Here is an 8,934-nt window from a genome sequence, read left to right as displayed (position 1 = left end):
TATCCCCACACATTATGTCAAAGTGCATAAAGCTAAAATATTTTCAAGTGCAGAAACTAATAGTGAGAATCGTATTTTATCTGTCGTGCTCGCAACAATAAGCAGTATAAAATTAATTAAAATATTATGCCATATAAACTGCATATAAAGTAAGGGATTACGTGATAGGCAGTGGAGACGAATGCGAGTGCCTTTGCTAACAGCACGACATCGCTGCAGCTCCTCTGCTGGGCTCGTGACCATAGTCATAACGGTTGGACCATAGACGGCCGAAAACCATGGCCAATTTCAGTTGGTAAGAGCTGACCGTAGGGTCCGAACGTGGCGCAGACCCCAGCAAACCAAGGGCCCATGTTGTCAACAACTAACTCTGCAGCCTGGTGGTGGCTCCATAATGGTGTGGGCTGCGTTTACATGGACTGGAGTGGGTGCACTGGTTCAACTGAACCGATCATTGACTGGAAATGTCTATGTTCAGCTACTTGGAGACCATTTGCAGCCATTCATGGACTTCATGTTCCCAAACGTGGATGGAATTTTAAAGGACGACAAAGCGCCAAGCCACCAGTACACAGTTGTTCTCGACTGGTTTGAAGAACATTCTAGAGAATTCGAGCGAATGACTTGGCCACCTACATCGCCCGACTGGAATCTCGCTGAACAATTACAGGACATAATCAAGAGGTTAGTTAGCGCACGAAGTCCTGCACCAGAAACGCTTCCGCAATTATGGGCGGCTGTAGAGGCGGCATGGCTCAGTATTTTTGCAGCTGACTTCCAACGACTTGTTGAGTTAATGCCACGTCGTGTCGCTGCACGACGCCGGACAAAAGGAGGTTCGACACGATATGAGGAGGTACTCCATGACTTTTGTCGTCTCAGTGTACGTATTCTACACACCTACGAGCTTCCAACAGGTCAGTGGCCTCTCAGTCCTTCACACACTCCCCCACAATCTATTTAGATGGGTGATTTCAACAACCACCATGGACAATTAAATATAACTGCAATGACTCCAATGGAGTAGCTTTAATTTCATAGGCAGAACTAAACAATCACCGCCTAATTTTTGATGCCAAGGACCGGCACACATTCAGCTCAGCTGCGATGAGGTAAGAGTACAATCCTGATCTGTGTTTTCTATCTTCGAACGATAGCCTCCAGCCATTAGCAATCACACGGAGAGTTCTTCTGACTTCCCACACAATCAACACCGCTCAGTAAAATGGGAAGCAGGCTTACAGAAACCACTGGCAAATTCCGTTCGCGGTCCACGCTGCAACTTTCAGAAAGGAAACTGGTCCGATTTCTCTGAAAGCCTTGATAAGATCTTGGGATTGGTGGCTCCCTTAGCGATCACTATGGAAGATTTTTGGCTGCCTATCAAGAAGAACAAGTGAGTTTATTTTCAGAGGTTACCAGAAGAAATATACTCCTGAATGGTCTGAGGTCACTTAGAAACATCCTCTCAGCTGTCGAACAACAAACGGCACAAATGGCAGACGTTCTGCTATATAATTTTGACGCCACGTGCCGACAGGAATGGCTGGACACTGTTGAAAAACTTGTCTTCAAAGAAACAAACAAAAAAGCGTGGTCCCTGCTACGCAACGTGGGAGGTGAAAATCGAATAACATGGAACAACAACCTCTTCAAATCGAATACAGTTAATGCACACATCGTCTGAACATCAAAACCATCTATTTACCGACCTCTTGCCGTGAAAGTGAAGCGAGAACTGAGAATCATGACGCCAGAGCGTGTACGTACATCACAGTCCATATTTTCTCCCATTCACTCCTGAAGACATTTCAACGGTTTTACAAGACACTAAATCAGGTTAAGATCCAGGTTTTGATGGTATACATCCAGAATTCCTTCAGCACTTCGGTAAATATGCTACAACACAGCAACCCAATTTTTCTCCAACATTCTGCGAACAGGATCTAATCCACGACTTAAGAAACAGAAGTTCATTGATGTCTTAAAGCCAGGTAAACCCAGCAACCTCAAAATTATTGTTCTATTGTCCTTCTGAATACGATGTACAAATTGCTTGAGATACTATTTTATAACAGAATATGTATCAATATACTTGAAAAGATTCCTGTTCAACCCGTCGGGTCCCGAAGAGACAGCAGCTGTGTGGATCGAGTACTTTAACTGACAACTTACATAGAAGCTGGCTTCCAGATACAACTAATGATCTCTGCTGTGTTTATTTACTTGTCTGCGGCTTGTGATATCTTGTCTACCAGGTGGCCAGTGCAATACCCAGCAGAAGATTAGCACAACTTCTTAACAATATGCTGACTGATGGACCGTTTCTGATAATAAAGGCAATACCAATAGTAGTCGGAAGACACTCGACAATGAACTACTTCAAGGCTCATTTGTAGTTTCGCTACAGATACGCCAGCCACTCAGTCCAGGAAGGTTGGTTATGTTCATGACTGGGTGATAGCAACAGAGCGCAAACAACCCCGAGGTCACTGAAGATATCTTAACAAAAGACCTAAGTACAATGGGACAATAGTTTCGTAAATGGGAACTCCAACCAAAACCTAACAAAAGTAAATCCACTTGCTTTCATCTGAGTAATATCCTTGTCAACTGAGAACTGGACATAATTTTCGACGGTAACCGCCTGGCCCATAACAAATATCAATATATACTTGAGCGAACACTGTCGTTTAAACTGCAACTAACGAAAGACTACAGCTAAATTGAGGTCAAGGAATAATATTCTGCCAAATTTATGTGGTACAACATGAGGTTCCTCAGCTTCACCTCACAATCAACTGCCGTTGACCTTATCTACTTAGCGGCAGATAATTGCGTCCCAGTCTGGATAAACCGCAGCTACACGGAGCTGGTAGATGCGCGACTAAATCAAACGATGCGCGCTGTTACTGGCCTAATAAAGTCCACTCCAGTACTCTGGCTGTTTGTCCTGAGCCGCTTTCCACCACATGACCTGAAAGGAAACAAAATACTCACGAGATAACATAAGAAAATCTACAGCAACCGTGGACCGCATTCTGCCACCTGACCTGAGAAGAAAGAACATCCTACTGAGAGAATATAATAAAATCTGCAACAACCAGAAGCTGCCAATTCACTAGGACATATGTTATTCAACTCGGCTTCAAACACCCTGCACTCAGACCAGTTGGACCATAATTTCAACATCTACGTAGCTTGGACAAAAGAAAGGCATAATAAGACACCACCAGAGCTTCCATAGCAGGCGACAACAAACCATGGGAACTTGATTTGACAAGGAAGACTTGGAGTACACTTAAAAGGTTCCGACCCAAAGATGGGAGATGCGATGATGAACTACGCGGTTGGGGAAGAGCTGTCTCTACGGAGTATACTTGTAGGTTCCCAAGACAGAGTGTCAGACACATTGTGGAAGAAAGCCCTTGAGGTTCTTACCCTGGAAGCCTTAGGATATCCCGGGTAATAGAGCGGATGTGATAAACTGTATAAACAATATGTCTGTGAAATTGTAAGTTATGTACATTTTGTATTCGTTGGTCTAAAGTTATGAGTAACTGCCATAAGATTAATAATCACCATTATTTGAAATATTTTATACGTTTCATAGAAATTAAGACATTTATTTTTACTTCATTAAAACAATTTATATGTTTTATTATTATTATTATTAAAGTCATATACGTATTAAAATCATATATGTATTTGGCATGTTAAATATGAGAATAACAGAAAGTTATATTTGGATGGGGGTGGGGGATAGAGTTACGAACTGTAACCCCACTCACGGAACCCGAACCTTGGATCCACACTGTTCTAGCTACGAGCAATTGTGCAATTAACATTATTTACGAAAGTACTGACGTGTGTTTCACGTCTAATATCAAGTTGTATACTATCAGCTTAGCGCCAGCCATAGCTGTCCCCAAGGAAGGGGTTGGGTCGCAACAGGGGATACTTGCCCCATCTGGAATCAGGGTTTAACATTTTAATGTTCGTATAATAAGTTGCTGTCTCTTTAATTTAAGAATGGATTATCAATGCAGCTAGCCGCTATCTCTGTGTAATGTCTCGTCTGTATAGTCGTGTATCTGTTGTCTTTAAGATCCCTTCACCTTCACAGTCTATACAGTAAAATAAGGCCCTCCCAGTTCTTGGCTGATCCTTGCTAAGACAGGCGAAAAATTAGACTAATGGAGGATTATTAGTATTATCTCTCTTTTCATTCGCTCTCTCTCTTTCTCTCCTTTATCTATGTAGAGTTTTTAATATAAGATTTCATTACCTGATATAGTGATAAAAAGAATCAGCCAAACAGAATCTTTGGTGGAGTCCTTCGTCTTGGTAATCAGCGGCTGGTTTGCTGTAAGAGATCTTTACATTTATTATTACTGTTAAACACTGCAGTCAGTGGGGAGAATCAATCGTTTGGACAATTTGTTCCCTTTACGAAAGATTGCGAATTCCAGATTTGTACGAAGCCTTTTTGGACGATTTAACACAGACTCAGTGATTGCAGGCTCTCTTCGACACAGCTGAAACTTCTCCACTAATTACAGGGCCAACGTGATCAACAAATGATTCAGAAAAAAACTCATTCGTTCATTCACTCCAGAACAAAAAAGTCACAAACCTTATTTATGGAGGAAATCGTGTATTAAATCCATCTTCATTACATGTCGAAATATTCTGCATCTCCACGCCTTAATTATTTTCCTTTTACAATCTCTTTCTCTTCAAAACAAACCGCTAGCGGCACAAATGTTAATTGGCTCGCTTTAGCGAGAAGAAAAGCTGAATATGTATCTCTCAGAAACACGTCAATCCCTCAACAGATACTACAGAAACTGTCCTAGTTAGCACTCTTAACAACCATGGAGAATGCGTATATGCATCTCTGTTATTTCAAAGAATAAACGCACTAGAAAATACTTTGGCGTCAACGAGCTGTCGCCGCATATATTACGAGAAAATCAGATCAGATAACTTTTCCAAAGTGAATGAATGTGGATGGTTTAATTGGAAATGATTAATTGGTGCGTGGTAGGGGGTATTTGCTGTGGGGACATTACAAGGGGTACAGACTTTTCACACGGGCTGTTACGAGAAATGATGCATTTTCTTTTACACGCAGTGATTTCAGTGATGTCCTGCAGCCGGCCGGAGTGGCCGAGCGGTTCTAGGCGCTACAGTCTGGAACCCCACGACCGCTAGGGTCGCACGTTCGAATCCTGTCTTGGGCATGGATGTGTGTGATGTCCTTAGGTTAGTTAGGTTTAAGTATTTCTAACTTCTAGGGGACTGATGACCTCAGCAGTTAAGTCCCATAGTGCTCAAAGCCATTTGAAGCATTTTTGTTGTTGTACTGAATCCAAGACGGATGTGTGCCAAAATGGAGTCGCCACACCATTGTGTCCCATCCCCACAGACTCCTTGTCTGTTGTAGAAAGAGACCAAAACGCTGGCGCGCGATTTCTGAGGCCCGTTTCCAACATTAACGCAGCTCCAGTATACTTGACCAAAGTCCATTCCTAATTCACTCTTGGGCGCCCCCACCTCCTACCATTGCACATCTTACTCACAACAGGAGCTTACCATTCGTCCGTAGTCAAAGAAGACCTGCCACGGCTTGCTGAAACAACATTCAGTTACACACTGATGTGGTGAAAGCTGTGGGACAGCTATACAGGGTGGTACAAAAAGGTACGGCCAAAATTTCAGGAAACATTACTCACACACAAAGAAAGAAAATATGTTTTGTGGACATGTGTCCGGAAACGCTTACTTTCCATGTTAGAGCTCATTTTATTACTTCTCTTCAAATCACATTAATCATGGAATGGAAACACACAGCAAAAGAACGTACCAGCGTGAATTCAAACACTTTGTTACAGGAAATGTTCAAAATGTCCTCCGTTAGCGAGGATACATGCTTCCACCCTCCATCGCATGGAATCCTTGATGCGCTGATGCAGCCCTGGAGAATGGCATAGTGTATCACAGCCGTTCACAATACGAGCACGAAGATCCTCTACATTTGGCACCGGGGTTGCGCAGACAAGAGCTTTCAAATGTCTCCATAAATGAAAGTCAAGAGGGTTGAGATCAGGAGAGCGTGGAGGCCATGGAATTGGTCCGCCTCTACCAATCCATCGGTCACCGAAACTGTTGTTGAGAAGCGTACGAACACTTCGACTGAAATATGCAGGAGCTCCATCGTGCATGAACCACATGTTGTGTCGTAAAGGCACATGTTCTAGCAGCACAGGTGGAGTATCCCGTATGAAATCATGCTCCATTGAGCGTAGGTGGAAGAACATGGGGCCAGATCAAGACATCACCAACAATGCCTGCCCAAACGTTCACAGAAAATCTGTGTTGATGACGTGATTGCACAATTGCGTGCGGATTCTCGTCAGCCCACACATGTTGATTGTGATAATTTACAATTTGATCACGCTGGAATGAAGCCTCATCCGCAAAGAGAACATTTGCACTGAAATGAGGATTGACACATTGTTGGATGAACCATTCGCAGAAGTGTACCCGTGGAGGCCAATCAGCTGTTGATATTGCCTGCACACGCTGTACATGGTACGGAAACAACTGGTTCTCCCGTAGCGCTCTCTATACAGTGACGTGGTGAACGTTACCTTGTACAGCAGCAACTTCTCTGACGCTGACATTAGGATTAACGACAACTACACGAAGAATTGCCACGTCCATTGCAGGTGTCCTCGTCCTTCTAGGTCTTCTCCAGTCGCGAGTCATAGGCTGGAAAGTTCCGTGCTCCCTAAGACGCCGATCAATTGCTTCGAACGTCTTCCTGTCGGGACACCTTCGTTCTGGAAATCTGTCTCGATACAAACGTACCGCGCCACGGCTATTGCCCCGTGGTAATCCATACATCAAATGGGCATCTGCCAACTCCACATTTGTAAACATTGCACTGACTGCAAAACCACGTTCGTGATGAACACTAACCTGTTGATGCTACGTACTGATGTGCTTGATGCTAGTACTGTAGAGCAATGAGGCGCATGTCAATACAAGCACCGAAGTCAACATTACCTTCCTTCAATTGGGCCAACTGGCGGTGAATCGAGGAAGTACAGTACATACTGACGAAACTAAAATGAGCTCTAACATGGAAATTAAACGTTTCCGGACACATGTCCATATAACATCTTTTCTTTATTTGTATGTGAGGAATGTTTCTTGAAAGTTTGGCCGTACATTTTTGTAACACCCTGTATGCATATACGCAAATGGCAGCTGCATCGCGTACACAACGTATAAAAGGGCAGTACATTGGCGAAGCTGTGATTTGCACTCAGGTGATTCAGCGGTGAAAACGTTTCCTACGTGATTACGGCTGCATGAAAGGAATTAACAGACTGCTAGACGCGTAGGACAGTCCACTTCGGAAATCGTTAGGGAATTCAATACTCCTAGATCCACAGTATTAAGAGTATGCCAAGACTGCCAAATTTCAGGCATTATCTCTCAGTGGTGGACGGCCTTCACTTAACGACCGAGAGCAGCGGCGTTTGCACAGATTTGTCAGTGCTAGCAGACAAGCAACATTGCGTGAAATAACCGAAGAAATCCACGTGGGACGTAAGGCGAACATATTCGTTAGGACAGTGATTCGAAATTTGCCGCTGCTGGTGTATGGCAGCAGACGACCGACGCAAGTGCTTTTTGCTAACAGCACGACATCACCTGCAGCGCCTGTCCTGCGCTCGTGACCATATCGGTTGGACCCTACACTACTGGAAAACCGCGACCCGTTCAGATGAGACCGGACTTCAGTGGGTAAGAGCTGATGGTACGAGTAGAATGTGGTGCAGACCCCATGGAGCAGTGGACCCAAGTTGTCCACAAGGCACTGTGCAAGCTGGTGGTGGCTCCATAATGGTGTGGGATGTGTTTACATGGAATGGATTGGGTCCTCTGGTCCAACTGAACCGGTCACCAACTGGAAATGGCTATGTTCGGCTACTTGGAGACCATTTCCAGCCATTCATGGACTTCATGTTCCAAAACAACGAAGCGCCATGTCAACAGGCCACAATAGCTGGAGATTTGTTCGAAGAACTTCCCGCTCAGTTTGAGCGAATGATTTGGTCACCTAAATAGCCCGACATGAGTCCCATCGAACACTTGTGAGACATAATTGAGAGTTCACTTCATGCACTACATCGTGCACCAATTTCGCAATTATGGGCGGCTATAGAGGCAGGATGGCTCCGTATTTCTGCAGGGGCTTACAGCAACTTGAGCCCATACACTGTCGAACTACTACACTATCCCGAGAAAAATGAGGTCTGACTCGATATCAGGAGGTATCCCATGATTTTTGTAATTTGGTGTACGAACGTAGAGTGACCGAAATAGACTCTGAAAACAAATGGTTCAAATGGATCTGAGCACTATGGGATTTAACCTCTGAGGTCATCAGTCCCCTAGAACTTAGAGCTAGTTACACCTAACCAACCTAAGGACATCACACACATCCATGCCCGAGGCTGAAATCGAACCTGCTACCGTAGCGGTTGCGCGGTTCCAGACTGAAGCGCCTAGAACAGCTCGGCCACAGCGGCTGGCCTCTGAAAACGCTGTCTCGCTATACGGTACTGCATGTATATTAATCTGTACTTAATCGATGGACCCAAGTGCATCAGTTGTACAGAGGAAAAGCAATTTTTGACCAAGAAGTAAGGACAAAGGCTCGGAAAAATCAAGGTGGAGAGGATCTCCTACTCAAGAAATTGGATCTTCTCAAGTGTTATGGTATGCGACACCACAGAGTATGCTGTGATACTGGTTCAGCCTTGATCGCTAAGCGTCGACTGTACCGGGCAATTTGTGATTGTTTTAGAAGGTCTCCCACATTTCTTCGTCGAATGCTGGGCTGAGTAAAATTTT

Source organism: Schistocerca gregaria, chromosome 4 (assembly GCF_023897955.1).
Source record: "Schistocerca gregaria isolate iqSchGreg1 chromosome 4, iqSchGreg1.2, whole genome shotgun sequence".
Lineage (NCBI taxonomy): Eukaryota > Metazoa > Arthropoda > Insecta > Orthoptera > Acrididae > Schistocerca > Schistocerca gregaria.
Note: the sequence above shows the minus strand (reverse complement) of the source record.